Source organism: Tachyglossus aculeatus, chromosome 1 (genome assembly GCF_015852505.1).
Source record: "Tachyglossus aculeatus isolate mTacAcu1 chromosome 1, mTacAcu1.pri, whole genome shotgun sequence".
Lineage (NCBI taxonomy): Eukaryota > Metazoa > Chordata > Mammalia > Monotremata > Tachyglossidae > Tachyglossus > Tachyglossus aculeatus.
In genome coordinates this window covers 121,671,258-121,685,865 of record NC_052066.1, presented here as the reverse complement: position 1 = coordinate 121,685,865, position 14,608 = coordinate 121,671,258, and the positions used below count along the sequence as shown (strand labels likewise).

Sequence of the window (14,608 nt, the reverse complement as noted above, 5' to 3'; positions counted from 1 at the left end):
AGCTGATATTTTGCTTCCATCTTTCCTCTGGCCTGGAATGCCCTCCTTCTTCATATCCGACAGACAATTACTCTCCCCCGTTTCAAAGCTCTATTGAAAGCACATCTCCTCCTAGAGGCCTTCCCTGATTAAATTCTCCTTTCCTCTTCTCTCACTCCCTCTACGTCACCTTGACTTGCTCCCTTTATTCATCACCACTCCCATCCACACAACGCTTACGTACATATCTGTAATTGTATTTATATTAATATATTTCTCCCCCTCTAGACTATAAGCTCCTGTGGGCAGGAAATGTGTCTGTTATATTGTACTCTACTAAGTGCTCAATAAAGGGCTCTGCACACAGTAAGCACTTAATAAATATGATTGAAGTGCTCTGTGCTAAACTTTGGGTTAGATAAACAGTTTCATCTGTTGCGAAAATAGCTCTTTCTTCAGATTTGGCATATTATTTGAACTCCAAGTGAACTGTTTTCATGGGTTATGGGGTCTTCCAGAGTAATAAAGAATTAGCCTAAGGGAAGGAGTGATCTAGTCTTCACTCCTTGGGTCTTTTTCTAAGTAGAAATAATCACCTATTTACTTTAGATGTTATATTTTACTACTAAATGAGATATGGAACCCAGAAGGGGAATATATTAGCCAAGCAAACATTATTTAATGAAGGTAGAAAGAAACACAATATAATGGTGGGCAGCATGAAATCTGCATTGAAAATATTTGTACTTTCCCTCAAAACTATTCTTGCCTTTCATTTCAAAGATGTTAGTCTAACAATACTTCTTGCCTACTTCAAAAAAGATTAAACCTTTCTGTGGATATAATTACTCATACTTAGTTAACAGGGGAATTAATCAGCAGCAGCAGCAGCATCATTAGACTATTGATTAAGCTCTTACTGTGTGCAAAACGTGGAGTAAATATGAGATCATCAGAGCCGACACAGACTGTGAGTCTTTTGTAGGACGGGAATTAAAAGATAGGGAGAACTGGTATCTTTATCCTGTTTTACAGATGAGGCACAGGCAGGTGAAGTGACTTGCCCAAAGTCACACAGCAGACCAATGTGTCTACCAACTCTATTGTTGAGTACTTTCCCTAGCACTTAGTACAGTGCTCTGCACAAAGTAAGTGCTCAACTTCAACGCCAACTCTCTCCTCGACCCCCTCCAAACTGGCTTCCATCCCCTACATTCCACGGAAACTGCCCTCTCAAAGGTCACCAATGACCTCCTGCTTGCCAAATCCAATGGCTCCTACTCTATCCTTATCCTCCTCGACCTCTCAGCTGCCTTCAACACTGTGGACCACCCACTTCTCCTCAACACGCTATCCAACTGTGGCTTCACAGACTCTGTCCTCTCCTGGTTCTCCTCTCATCTTTTCGGCTGTTCATTCTCAGTCTCCCTTGCGGGCTCCTCCTCCCCCTCCCATCCCCTTACTGTAGGGGTTCCTCAAGGGTCAGTTCTTGGTCCCCTTCTGTTCTCTACCTACATTCACTCTCTTGGTGAACTCATTCACTCCCATGGCTTCAACTATCATCTCTACGCTGATGACACCCAAATCTACAACTCTGCCCCTGCTCTCTCTCCCTCCCTTCAGGCTTGGGTCGCCTCTTGCCTTCAGGGACATCTCCATCTGGGTGTCTGCCCACCATCTAAAACTCAACATGTCCAAGACTGAACTCCTTGCCTTCCCTCCCAAACCCTGCCCTCTCCCTGACTTTCCCATCACTGTTGACAGCACTACCATCCTTCCCCTCTCACAAGCCCGCAACCTTGGTGTCATCCTCGACTCTGCTCTCTCGTTCACCTCTCACATCCAATCCATCACCAAAACCTGCCGGTCTCACCTCCACAACATCGCCAAGATCCTTCCTTTCCTCTCCATCCAAACCGCTACCCTGATCATTCAATCTCTCATCCTATCCCGATTGGATTACTGCATCAGCCTCCTCTCTGATCTCCCATCCTCCTATCTCTCCCCACTTCAATCTATACTTCATGCTGCTGCCTGGATCATCTTTGAGCAGAAACGCTCTGGGCATGTTTCTCCCCTCCTCAAAAATCTCCAGTGGCTACCTATCAACCTACGCATCAGGCAAAAACTCCTCACTCTCGGCTTCACGGCTGTCCATCGCCTCGCCCCCTGCTACCTCACCTCCCTTCTCTCCTTCTACAGCCCAGCCCGCACCCTCCGCTCCTCTGCCGCTAACCTCCTCACTTTGCCTCATTCTCGCCTGTCCCGCCATCGACCCGCAGCCCACATCCTCCCCCTGGCCTGGAATGCCCTCCCTCCGCACATCAGCCAAGCTAGTTCTCTTCCTCCCTTCAAAGCCCTACTGAGAGCTCACCTCCTCCAGGAGGCCTTCCCAGACTGAGCCCCCTCCTTCCTCTCCCCTTCCTCCCCCTTCCCATCCCCCTGCCTTACCTCCTTCCCCTCCCCACAGCACCTGTATATATGTATATATGTTTGTATATATTTGTTACTCTATTTATTTTACTTGTGCATATTTATTCTATTTATTTTATTTTGTTAATATGTTTGGTTTTGTTCTCTGTCTCCCCCTTCTAGACTGTGAGCCCTCTGTTGGGTAGGGACCGTCTCTATATGTTGCCAACTTGTACTTCCCAAGCACTTAGTACAGTGCTCTGCACACAGTATGTGCTCAATAAATACTATTGAATGAATGAATGAATGAATATGATTGATCTACTGATTGACTGATTGATTGGCAGGACTGTGAGTAGAACCTGGGTCCCCTGACCTGCAGACCCGATGCTGCTTACACTAGGCCTGTTTGCCTAGTGGAAAGAATGTCAATTAACTAATGAAAAAAGGGGAACAATGGTAAACCTACGTAGCCACAAATGCACGGCTTTGGAAACTTCACCCAGTGAACTAATATAATTGTTTTGGTGCATTTGGAGTAGTTAAAAAGTGAAGCCTCAGAAGCATTTAGGAATATCATATGTCTGTGTTTGTTATTCCTTTGAGATAAGTAGGCATCATTACCAACCAAATATAAATTCATGCAGTTGTACCCACCGCCACTGAAATTGCTGGAGAGGTGGTAGGGGTAGGATATTCATTCAATCGCATTTACTGAGCACTTACTGTATGCAGAGCACTGTACTAAGTGCTTGGGAAGTACAAGTTGGTAACATATAGAGACGGTCCCTACCCAACAGCGGGCATATCAAAATATTCAGACTGTATCCCTGAGTTGGTGCGTCATCAGATTGTTGTAACCCAGAATAACGTATTAAATTGTAGATGTCATTTCACAGGGGGCTTGTATGATGGAGTGGTTGTGACTTGAGATGTGTCTCTGGTTCACAATTCACATTTCTATTCTTCAGTTTATTGCTGTCATTGGGAGAATGTTCCGCAGCCTGAAACTTACAGGAAGTGTTTCCCAACTGGACTCTTAATTGAAGAATTCAGTTATCTTAATGGTTAATACAGGGCAGGGGAATCAAGAATGCTTCAAATTACAAGATATTTCCAAAAACTTATTTTGCAATCATTAGCTTATCTCTTCCCCCACCTAACCTATTAACAGAGCATTTGTCAAGGAACAAAATAGATTGATTTAAGTTTGCTCTCCCCTATCTCTCTCTGCTTACCATCTGCTTAAGATATCCACATCAATAAATATAATTACTTTTTTTAAAAAAGCAAGATGAGGGAACTGGATAATCAGCCTATGAGTAAGTGAGAGTTGAATGGATTTATAAAAGTACCCAATCACTTTTAATTACTTTTTAAAAAATTTTTCTATCATTAATAAATAACAAAGAAATTTTAAGGACCAACTGGATAGTTAGGTCATGGTACAATTAAACATTTTGGAAAAATTAGTAGTTAAAGAATAAACTAATTAATGGGTTGTCATGTGAACTGGGTTAGTGGATTAGTTTAAGTTAAACATTTCAGGTGTATGGGCAAGTCACTTCTCTGTGCCTCTGTTAACCTCATCTGTAAAATGGGGATTAAGACTGGGAGCCCCCCGTGGGACAACCTTATCACCTTGTAACCTCCCCAGCATTTAGAACAGTGCTTTGCACATAGTAAGCACTTAATAAATGCCATCATCATTATTATTATTATTATTATCCTGGGGACCTACCCCATGTTTTCCGTTTCAAGTAAAATTCACAAACTGGTCACCAGCCATCTGCACTACCTCCCTCTTTCCCATCTTCACTGCCTCCCTCTTTCCCATCTTCACTGCCTCCCTCTCTGCCACCTTCACTGCTCGCCTTTCCGCCATCCACATTTTCTCCCTCTCTGCCATCTACACTGCCCTGTCATCCTCACTGCCTCCCTTTCCACCACCTACACCGAATCTCTCTCTGTCCCCTACGTTGTCTCCCTCTCTACCACCTACCTAGCATCCCTTTATGCTTCCTCCCAATGTGACTCGTTTGCCACATCGAGGCAACGATACAGCCATACTGGAGCAGGTGCGTTCACCCCGAGGACCGTTTTGCACTGGATAATGTCCTTGAGTTGTTCACAGAAGCTAACTCATTCTCTCTCCATAGTTGTGTTCGTTGGGGAACAGCACAGATTTTAGTCATTAGTCTGTATAGAGAGAGCTATTAAGCTCACAAATCCCTAGCCTACACATATTTATCGATGGACATTTCACTTCATATGCTTCAGAGAAGCAGCATGGTTTAGTGGAAAGAGCACAGGCTTGGGAGTCAGAGGTCATGGGTTCTAATCTCAGCTCTGCCACTTGTCTGCTTCGTGATCTTGGGCAAGTCACTTCACTTCTCTGTGCCTCAGTTAGCTCATCTGTAAAATGGGGATTAAGACCGTGAGCCCCACATGGGACAACCTGATTACCTTGTATCTAGCCCAGTGCTTAGAACAGTGCTTGGCACATAGTAAGTGCTTAACAAATATCATTACTATTTTTTAATAAAAAGCAGCATGGCTCAGTGGAAAGAGCCCGGGCTTTGGAGTCAGAGTCATGGGTTCAAATCCCAGCTCCACCGATTGTCAGCTGTGTGACTCTGGGCAAGTCACTTAACTTCTCTGTAAAATGGGGAGTAAGATTGTGAGTCCCACATGGGACAACCTGATCACCTTGTGACCTCCCCAGTGCTTAGAACAGTGCTTTGCACATAGTAAGTGCTTAATAAATGCCATTATTATTATTATTATTATCAACATTTTCAATCCCTTCTTTCATTACCAGAAAGCCTATGACTTGAAGGACAATTATTTTTCACCCTTTTTGTGAATTTCAAAGTGACTGTGTGCTCATGAGGAAAGAGGGGAGAGTCAACTTGGTGGAAAAGGTCTCTTTCATGGAAATGTAAAATTTCAGGCATAGTGCATATTCATGAAAGTGCTAAGTAATCCGAAGTAATGTCTTTATTATGGTATTTGTTAAGTGCTTAGTCTACGTCAAGCTGTCTTCTAAACACTGGATTAGATTTAAGTTTAGCAGGTCAGATGAAGTTCCTGTCCCACATGGGACTCACAGAGCTAATTACAAGGGAGAGCAGGTATTGAATCCCCAATTTACAGCTGGAGAAAGTGAGGCATAGAGAAGTGAAGCAACTTGCACTTATTCTTTCCTCCTACCTGTCATGTATTTTAGTACCTGTCTCCCCTGCCACATTGTAAGTTCCTTGAGGTCAGGGATCATGTCTACTAATGCTATTGTTCTCCCCCACATACTTAGTACAGTGTTCTGCACACAATAAGTTCTTAATGCTTACACCAATTAGCAGAGGTGGGATTAGAACCCAGGTCCGCAGACTCCCAGGTTCATGTTCCTGAACTAACAGGATTAGGTGAAAGAGTGAATATGGAGTTGAAAGAGAGGGAGTAATCAATGAAAATGCCAAGTTTATGGGCATGAGAAACTGGATGATGATGTTATCATCTGTGATGGATTGGTTAGGTGGAAGAAAGATTTTTGGAGGGAAGATGAGTTCAGTTTTAGATATGCTGAGTTTGAGGTACTAGCAGAGCATCCTGAGAAAATGCCCTGGAAGCAGGAGGATATGTGAGACTGAAGAAGAGAGAAATTAGGGCTGGAGAGATAGATTTGGAAGTATTCCTCGTAGACATTGTAGTTGAAATCTTGGCAGTAGATTAACTCCCCAGGGGAGTGAGTGTAGATTGTAAATAGAAAACGACTCAGAATTGCCTAGTGGAAAGAGCCCATACCTGAGAGTCAGAGGACATAGGTTCTAGTCCTGACTCTGCCACTTGTCTGTTATGTGGGCAGTCATTTAACTTCTCTGTGCCTCAACTCCGTCATCTGCAAAAATGGGAATTAAATGCCTGTTTTATTTCCCACATAGACTGTGACTCCCTTGAGGGACCCTATGATCTTGTATTTAACCTACCACTTTGTACTGTACTTGGCACACAGTACTTGGCACAATTATTATTATTTTTAGGGGAACCCCTCCTCATAGTTAATAATAATAATAATAACGATAGCATTTATTAAGCACTTACTATGTGCAAAGCACTGTTCTCAGTGCTGGGGAGGTTAAAAGATGATCAAGTTGTCCCACGGGGGCATCACAGTCTTAATCCCCATTTTACAGATGAGGTAACTGAGGCCCAGAGATGTTTAGTGACTTGTCCAAAGTCACACAGCTGACAATTAGTAGAGTCGGGATTTGAACCCATGACCTCTGACTCCGAAGCCCAGGCACTTTCCACTGAGCCACGGGGTGATAGGCAGAGAAAGAGCTGGTGAAATGATTGGGAAGGAATGGCCAGAGGCCTTGGAGGACAACCAGGAGAAGATGGTATCAGAAAAAACAAAATGATATTAATATTTCCAGGAGAAGGGAATGGTCCTCAAAACTGAAGGCAGCCAAAAGGCAAAAAAGAAAGAGGGCAGAATAGAGTCAGTTTGGTTTGGTGAACTTTGAAAGAGCAGTCTCTGTGAGGTAAAGGGGACAAAAACTGTGAGCCCGTTGTGGGCAGGGATTGTCTCTCTTTATTGCCGTTTTGTACTTTCCAAGCACTTAGTACAGTGCTCTGCACACACTAAGCACTCAATAAATACAAATGAATGAACAGATTTTAGAAGGTCAAGTAAGGAGTTGGAGGAGAGGAAGTGGTGGCAGTGGATGTAAATAAATCAAGCAGTCAATGTGTGCTTATTGTGTGCCGATCTAAGCACTTGGGAAAGTACAGTGCAACAGAATTGGTAGACATGTTCCCTGCCCATCTGTTTGAGGAGTTTATGAAGAAATATTAGGAGGGATATGGGGTGATAACTGGATGGTGCAGTAGAGTGAAAGGAAGACTTTGTTATTAGGATAGGAGAGGTAGAATTATGTTTATTGTTGTAGTGTACTCTCCCAAACTCCTAGTACAGTGCTCTGCACATGGTAAGCACTCACTAAGTATGATTGAATGAATGAAAGCATGGGGAAGGAGCCGTTGAGATTGAGTGTTCAAAAAAGATCAGTCAGGGAGGGAAGAAGAGTGGGAAGGTAGGCAGAGGAGTCAGTAGGAGAGGAGAAATAGTGTCACTGAGCTGAGAAGGGTGCAGACTTGGAGCGAGTAAGGTTTAAGGTGAGATGATAGGGTCGGCAGCCTGGTCCCTGGATTTCTATCTACAGCACTCAGTGACTTGTGAGCGAAAGCATATAATGGAGGAGATCCAAGGCTGGGGCTTGGTAGTGTGAGACTGACTGAAAAAAAGGGGTGCTAGGGTGTGCTGTTCTTTGGAGAAAACAGAGTTGAGGGACTGAATTTGTGTACTAAAGAGGGGAGGGTGGGTATGGAGTCCACATGGGACCTGCTGGCCTAAGATGAGTGGAGGGGGGCCAAGAGATCAAGGAACAGGACAATTATATAGGGAGAGAGTGTATGGGAGAGAAGACAGGTTAAGAAGGTTGGGTCAGAGAGTGAGATTTCATAGTTGGTGAGGTTAGTGATTCTGAGACCCATTTGTGCCCAATTTGGTGAGTGGATGAGATAGAGAGGAGAGGAAGCTGAGGAGTGAGAAGAAGCAGGGAGCCTGGAGATCATCAGGAACATCCATGTCAATAACAGTCTCCAAAGATCAAGTTTAAGGATGGAGAAGAAGGGAGAGAAGGTGAGAAAGGCATCACATTTGTTCATAAAAATGGAGCCATGGGGGATACCCAGTGAAGGTGATTAGTAATAAAAGTGGTTGGACTTCAAATGAAGAGAAAGAGTGGGCTAGAAGGGGCAGGATGTTGCCAAAGAAGCATCGGTAAACAAGAAGCAGGATGACTCCTCCCTCTTTCTTAGTCAGGGGAGAGGGATTAAGGGAAGCTTCCTTGGAAGTGTGTGGTGTAGGGCAACTCAACCAACCCAACCAACCAACCAATCACACAAGGACACAGATGGAGATGAGGACCTGAGGGAGAATGTACATAAGTGGGTAGATTGTAATAGTCAGTGTGAGTCTCCTTGGTTGACACTGCCCCCAATAGAGATCACCCATCAGATCATTACCGTGTGACCAATGTGGCAGTAACACTGCAATCACTGCTTCTGAGCATCTCCTTATCACAGCTGTGTGGCATCCCACCCCCACCACCGGAGAACGAAGCAGCTCTTTGCCACTTCTGAGCACCTTCTCAGTGTGGCTCTGCAGAAACGGCCCTCCAGGAATAACATCTCCTGGGCCTAACAATCAACAAAGTAGTGTCATCCGGAGTGAGAAAAGCCTCAGTATGGGCAAGGAGCAATGACTGGATCGGGGACAGGATTAGAATGAAGGGGAGTTTGTTCATGATGGAGCTGGGGTAGGCTGATTCTCCAGCTGATAAATAGAAACACCCAAGAAAACAATACCATATCCAAAATCTATCACACAATGAACCGAAATTTGGGGATAGCCTAGTGCCCTAGTGGGAAGATTGAAAGTCTGAGAGCCAGAGGATGCAAGTTCTGGTCCAACTCTACTACTGGCCTGTTGTGTGACCTGGAACGAGTCAATCAACCTCTCTGTGTCTCAGTTTCCTATGTCTCAGTAAGGATTCCCCTTTCATTAACACTGTGAACCCTATATCTGATCATATTAGTCTTTTAGACTGTGAGCCCACTGTTGGGTAGGGACTGTCTCTATATGTTGCCAATTTGTACTTCCCAAGCACTTAGTACAGTGCTCTGCACATAGTAAGTGCTCAATAAATGTGATTGATGATGATGATTGATGATGATATTATCTTGTATCTACCCCATAGTTTTGCCTCTCAGGGTTGCATCTGGAGAGTTTCCAGTGCTCTACCAGTCTCAACTATGGGAGGGAGAGTCAAGCAGAGGCTTACCCATTCCATTCCTAGCTTGGCCAGTGGCTAGCGAGTGGAAGGCAGGAAATCTGCTACAAGTCAAAACTCACCTGTGCTAGGCAGCAGCAGCATGGGAGAGAGTCAAGGGCAGAGACTCAGGTTTACTGCGCTGAAGGAGGCAATGGTAAACCACGTCCATATTTTTACGAAGAAAACACTATGGATACACTACCGGAACAATTGCAGATGGAGGTGGGGCATTCTGGGAGAGATGTGTCCATGGCTTCGCTATGGGTCGCACGTGACTCGACAGCATAAGACAACAACAACAATCCCAGAGTTTAGGGTATAATAAGCACTTAATAAATGCCATTATTCAATCGTATTTACTGACCGCCTACTGTGTGCAAAACATTGTTCTAAGCACTTGCGAGAGTACAATATAACAATAAACAAACACATTCCCTGCCCACAACAAGCTTACAGTTTAGAGCCTAGAGTCTACAGCCTTTGTTATCAACGATTTGTCAGATTGCTTTGGTTTTGATGGGACAAAACAAGCTTGAACTATTAGAAAACACACGAACTTAGAATATTTTAGAAATGACTATGAGCCCCACATTTGTGAGTTACAAGGCAGCTGAGGAATCATTAGGAAAGCAAACTCGATTGTGTTCGGCCTGGAGCAGCTGAGGGTCACATAAATGAATCATTATTCTGTTCGCAGTGAGAAAAATTCTGAAACTCAGTGATGTTGCCAGGTTTCATGGTTAGGGCTCAGCAGAGTCCTTAAAGAAAGAATCTAGTCGATACAGAACTCCAGTCTGGCACACCGCCACTAGCAACGGCACAAGTCAGTGGTCAGGAGAGTCCTGGCAGGGACTACGCACAGCTGACTTTAAATGGAGCCTGTTCAAATTGGCCTGGAAAACTACATTTTTATTTGGGGAATGATTTTCCATGTCTTGCAAGAGTTTGGCTTACACAAAAGTCTCGGGAAATAAGAGCTGTAGCTTGTACAAGGCTTCTGCTTATTTTTATCCCATTATCTGATGAGAACCTCCTTTTTTCTTTTCATTACACATTCGGTGAATCCAAGACATACGCACATATACACATACTAGTATTTCCCTCCAGCAGGTTTAAAAATGTAATTATCCCCAGTAAGTTGTATTTATTGGGAAGCAGCATGACTCAGTGGAAAAAGCCCAGGCTTGGGAGTCAGAGGTCATGGGTTCTAATCCCAGTTCCACCACTTGTCAGCTGTGTGACTTTGGGCAAGTCACTTAGCTTCTCTGTGCCTCGGTTACCTCATCTGTAAAATGGGGATTAAGACTGTGAGCCCCACGTGGGACAACCTGATCACCTTGTATGATGATGATGATGATGATGATGGTATTTATTAAGCGCTTAGTTTATTAAGCGCTTACTTTATTAAGACTTTATTAAGTCTTAATCCCCATTTTAAGATGAGGTAACTGAGGCACAGAGAAGTTAAGTGACTTGCCCAAAGTCACACTTGTATCCTCCCCAGCACTTGTGCTTTGCACATAGTAAGTACATAACAAATGCCATCATTATTATCATTGAACACTTAATATGTGTTGACCTTTTTACTCAGTGCTCTGGAGAGTACAAGAGATTTAGTAGTCAAGACTCCTGCCCTCAAGGAGCTTACAGTCTGGTGAAGGAGGATATAACACTGGCAAGCTGATAGTGTAGTTAAAAAAACAATGAGTGACAGTAACCGTAATGGGTCGGCGACAGGGGTATGGTTTACATAAGAGGTGCTTAGGAGGATTCTGAATTTGTGTGGGTGTCCTATCAAATCTACCAATAGCTAGTCAAAGGAGTTGAACTACGACCCAACATGGCATCCCTTTCCCCTGGCAATAATGTGACACAATCTGACACTAGTATGGCACCTGTCCCCTCTCCCTCCCAACCACGACTTGTCCGTGCCGTCATGATGGAGGCCCAGGTGCAGCCCCGGTGGGCTTGGCAGTGGCCTCTGTGCTTCCCTGTCTGAGGGTCATCCCTGCCCCAGACCACTGCTGGACTGAGGGATTTATTTTGTCAGTTTTTTTTAATTGAAAGAAAACAAAAAAATCCTGTCCCTGCCCCGTGGCCCGGACTAGAATACCTGGGTTCCGATGAGGAGCCATAAGTGTTTTTCTGTTTTCCCTGCTCGGGCAAATCCCCATTGACAGTTCACTTCCTGCACCCAAGTGGTCCTTCCTCCTATGAAGCTATGAAATTTCATGAAATGTCCCATCTCCCTCTTTCCCGGGGCTGCCCCCTGACCGAAGACTGGGTGATCTAGTAATAAAACTATGAGACGATCCATCGATAGCCAGTAATAGTAGTAATAATGATGATGGTATTTGTTAAGCATTTATTATGTGTCAACACTGTTCAAAGCGTTGGAGTAGATCCAAGCTAATTAGGTTGGATACGGCCCCTTTCCAAGATGGAGCTCACAGTCTAAATCCCCATTTTACAGGTAACATAACTGAGGCCCAGAGAAGTTAAGTAACTTGCCCGAGGTCACACAGTAGACAAGTGGCGGAACCATCTATTCGTTTATCAGATCATCTTAAAGGATTTCACCTGAATAATGGGCAATAGTATAAAATGTGTCAATCCATCAAGGAAACTCTGTAATACACGACCATTCTAGGCCCTTCCCTGACAATCTAGGACAAAGTCATCAACTTTTTGTATTAGCAGTTTTTACTTCTCAAAACTCGCTCTGGGTCACAAACAGGTTTTATGGGTATTATTGTTTTTTCCCACAAACGATCTTTTGAGTTCTCAAGCTATATCATAGTTTTTTTTGAAATCTGAACATAGGCTCACAGATACAAGAATTCCGGGATGAAATTACACCTAGTAAATTTTACTGGATTGTTATTGTCATTTTTGACATTTTAATTATTATCATTATCATTATTAATATGAATATTATAGTATTTGTTAAGCGCTTACTATGAGTTAAGTTAATTAGGTTGGACACAGTCCCTGTCCCACATGAGGCTCAGAGTCTTAAGAAAGGGTGGGACATGTATTTAATCCTCATTTTACAGATGAGGAAACTGAGGCACAGATAAGTTAAGTGACTTGCCCAAGGTCATACAATAAGCAATTGACAGAGCTGGGATTGGAACCCAGGCCCGGACTTTTTCCACGAGACCATACTGCTTCTCTGGATCTTTGGAAAAGAGGCTGTTTTGGTCATAGAAAGTAAACAGTGCTGCCGTTGTACTCACGGCATTCTCCATTCCCCAAGGAATCCTTTAACTGGAATTTTTAGTAAATGGAATCATGAATGATGGTGACATAACACCCTGGTGGGAACAGCAGATGTTTCAATCCTTAGACTTCAGAACAGAGAACCTGCATGAAGCAGAGAAGCAATTTGGCAAAATTGATAGAGCACAGGCCTGGGAGAAGGAACTGGGTTCTATTTCCCCGGCCTACCACATGTCTGCTGTGTGACCTTGGTCAAGTCAGTTAACTTCTCTGCGTCTCTGTTAGCTCATCTGTAAATTGGTGATTAAGACATGGACTGTGTCCAACCTGATTATCTTGTCTCTAGCCCAGTGCTAAGTATAATGTCTGGCACAGAGTAAATGCTTAATACTATTAAAAAGAAAAAAAAAGGTCCATTCCCATGGCCCCTAAGGATATTGGTTCAGTCCTGAGGCTGACTCAGTCCTTCAAGTCTGGGCCATTTCCAAAGGACAAAATGGTACTAATCCCATAAGCCTGGGACCACTGGGACAATCCCATGTAGGATTTTGAAAGTTCTAGGCCTTTAAGGAGACAGCTGAAAGATATGAGTCTTTATTAGGATATGTCCAGTAGCATCATTCTGCTTTTTAAAAACTTCTGCTTTTGAAAAACTTCAAATTGAGAGGATACCTGTGCTCTTCCAAATGTTCATAGTTATGGCTATTCCTCATTCTCAGAAAAGACATGTTAGTACAGTGGTACTCGTTAGAATAGTGGTGAGTATCCCCGCATGCCACATGGGAGACCAGGGTTCAATTCCCTGACGGGGAGGCAAGTGTTCCCCCCACCTTTCCTCTGCTCCTTCTCCCCTCCTCATCACCCCGACTCCCTCCCTCTGCCCTATTCCCTTCCCCTCCCACAGCACTTGTGTATACTTGTACATATTTATTACTCTATTCTATTAATGATGTGTATATAGCTATAATTCTATTTATCTATTCTGATGGTATTCACACCTGACTTGTTTTGTTTTGTTGTCTGTCTCCCCCTTCTAGACTGTGAACCCATTGTTGGGTAGGGACCGTCTCTATATGTTGCCGAATTGTACTTTCCAATTACTTAGTGCAGTGCTTTGTACACAGTAAGTGCTCAGTAAATACGATTGAATGAATGATGGTGAAATTCATCTATTGATGCACGTGGGATCGAAAAGCACAGTGCGGGATCCATAATCTCAATCACACTGTACACACAAAAGACTATCCTTCGTTGTACCCTCTGGCATTTCCTCAGTGTCCCACTTGTTGAGAAAGAGATTGCAGCACGGCATAGTAGAGTAGCAGCATGGCGTACTGGATAGAGCACGGGCCTGGGAATCATAAGGTCATGGGTTCTAATCCCTACGCTGCCACCTGTCTGCTGTGTGACCTTGGGCAAGTCACTTCACATATCTAGGCCTCAGTTACCTGATCTGTAAAATGGGATTTGAGATTGTGACCCCCACGTGGCACAGGGACTGTGTCCAATCCGATTTGCTTGATATCCACCCCAGCACTTAGTACAGTACCTGGCACACAGTAAGTGCTAAACAAATATTATTATTGTTATTTAATAAGTTTCCCCGTCGTGCTTGTAGATCTCAACAGGGTTGCCTTCGGGCCTGAGTGCTTTGCCACTTTTCATGGTTTTGGCTGCTGTGATGATTTCCTCAATAGCTGGAAAAAATGCCAAGTTTTCTAATGTTGGAAAGAAGGACCTTACATTCACTAGTAGAAGTTTTGTTGAGGAGAATAATGAAAAACTGTTGCTTTCTTGTCAGGGTTCTCTCCTTGCTTGTGATGAGGTCGGAATCATCTTCATCATCATCATCAATCAATCAATCAATCAATCATATTTATTGAGCGCTTACTATGTGCACAGCACTGTACTAAGCGCTTGGGAAGTACAAATTGGCAACATATAGAGACAGTCCCTACCCAACACTGCGCTCACAGTCTAAAAGGGGGAGACAGAGAACAAAACCAAACATACTAACAAAATGAAATAAATAGAATAGATATGTACAAGTAAAATAAATAAATAAATAAATAGAGTAATAAATATGTACAAACATA

General features: G+C 43.6%; 1 protein-coding gene and 1 non-coding gene across 2 annotated transcripts in view; both read left to right on the top strand.

Moving 5' to 3' along the window:
• The window catches only part of KCNQ5 (potassium voltage-gated channel subfamily Q member 5), a 593,498-nt gene that overhangs the window by 390,482 nt on the left and 188,408 nt on the right, over positions 1-14,608 (top strand). The gene's annotated exons all lie outside the window — the stretch shown is intronic.
• Positions 9,219-9,360, top strand: LOC119936928. Its single transcript, XR_005453881.1, has one exon. It is a non-coding gene; the product is annotated as a small nucleolar RNA SNORA7 (small nucleolar RNA).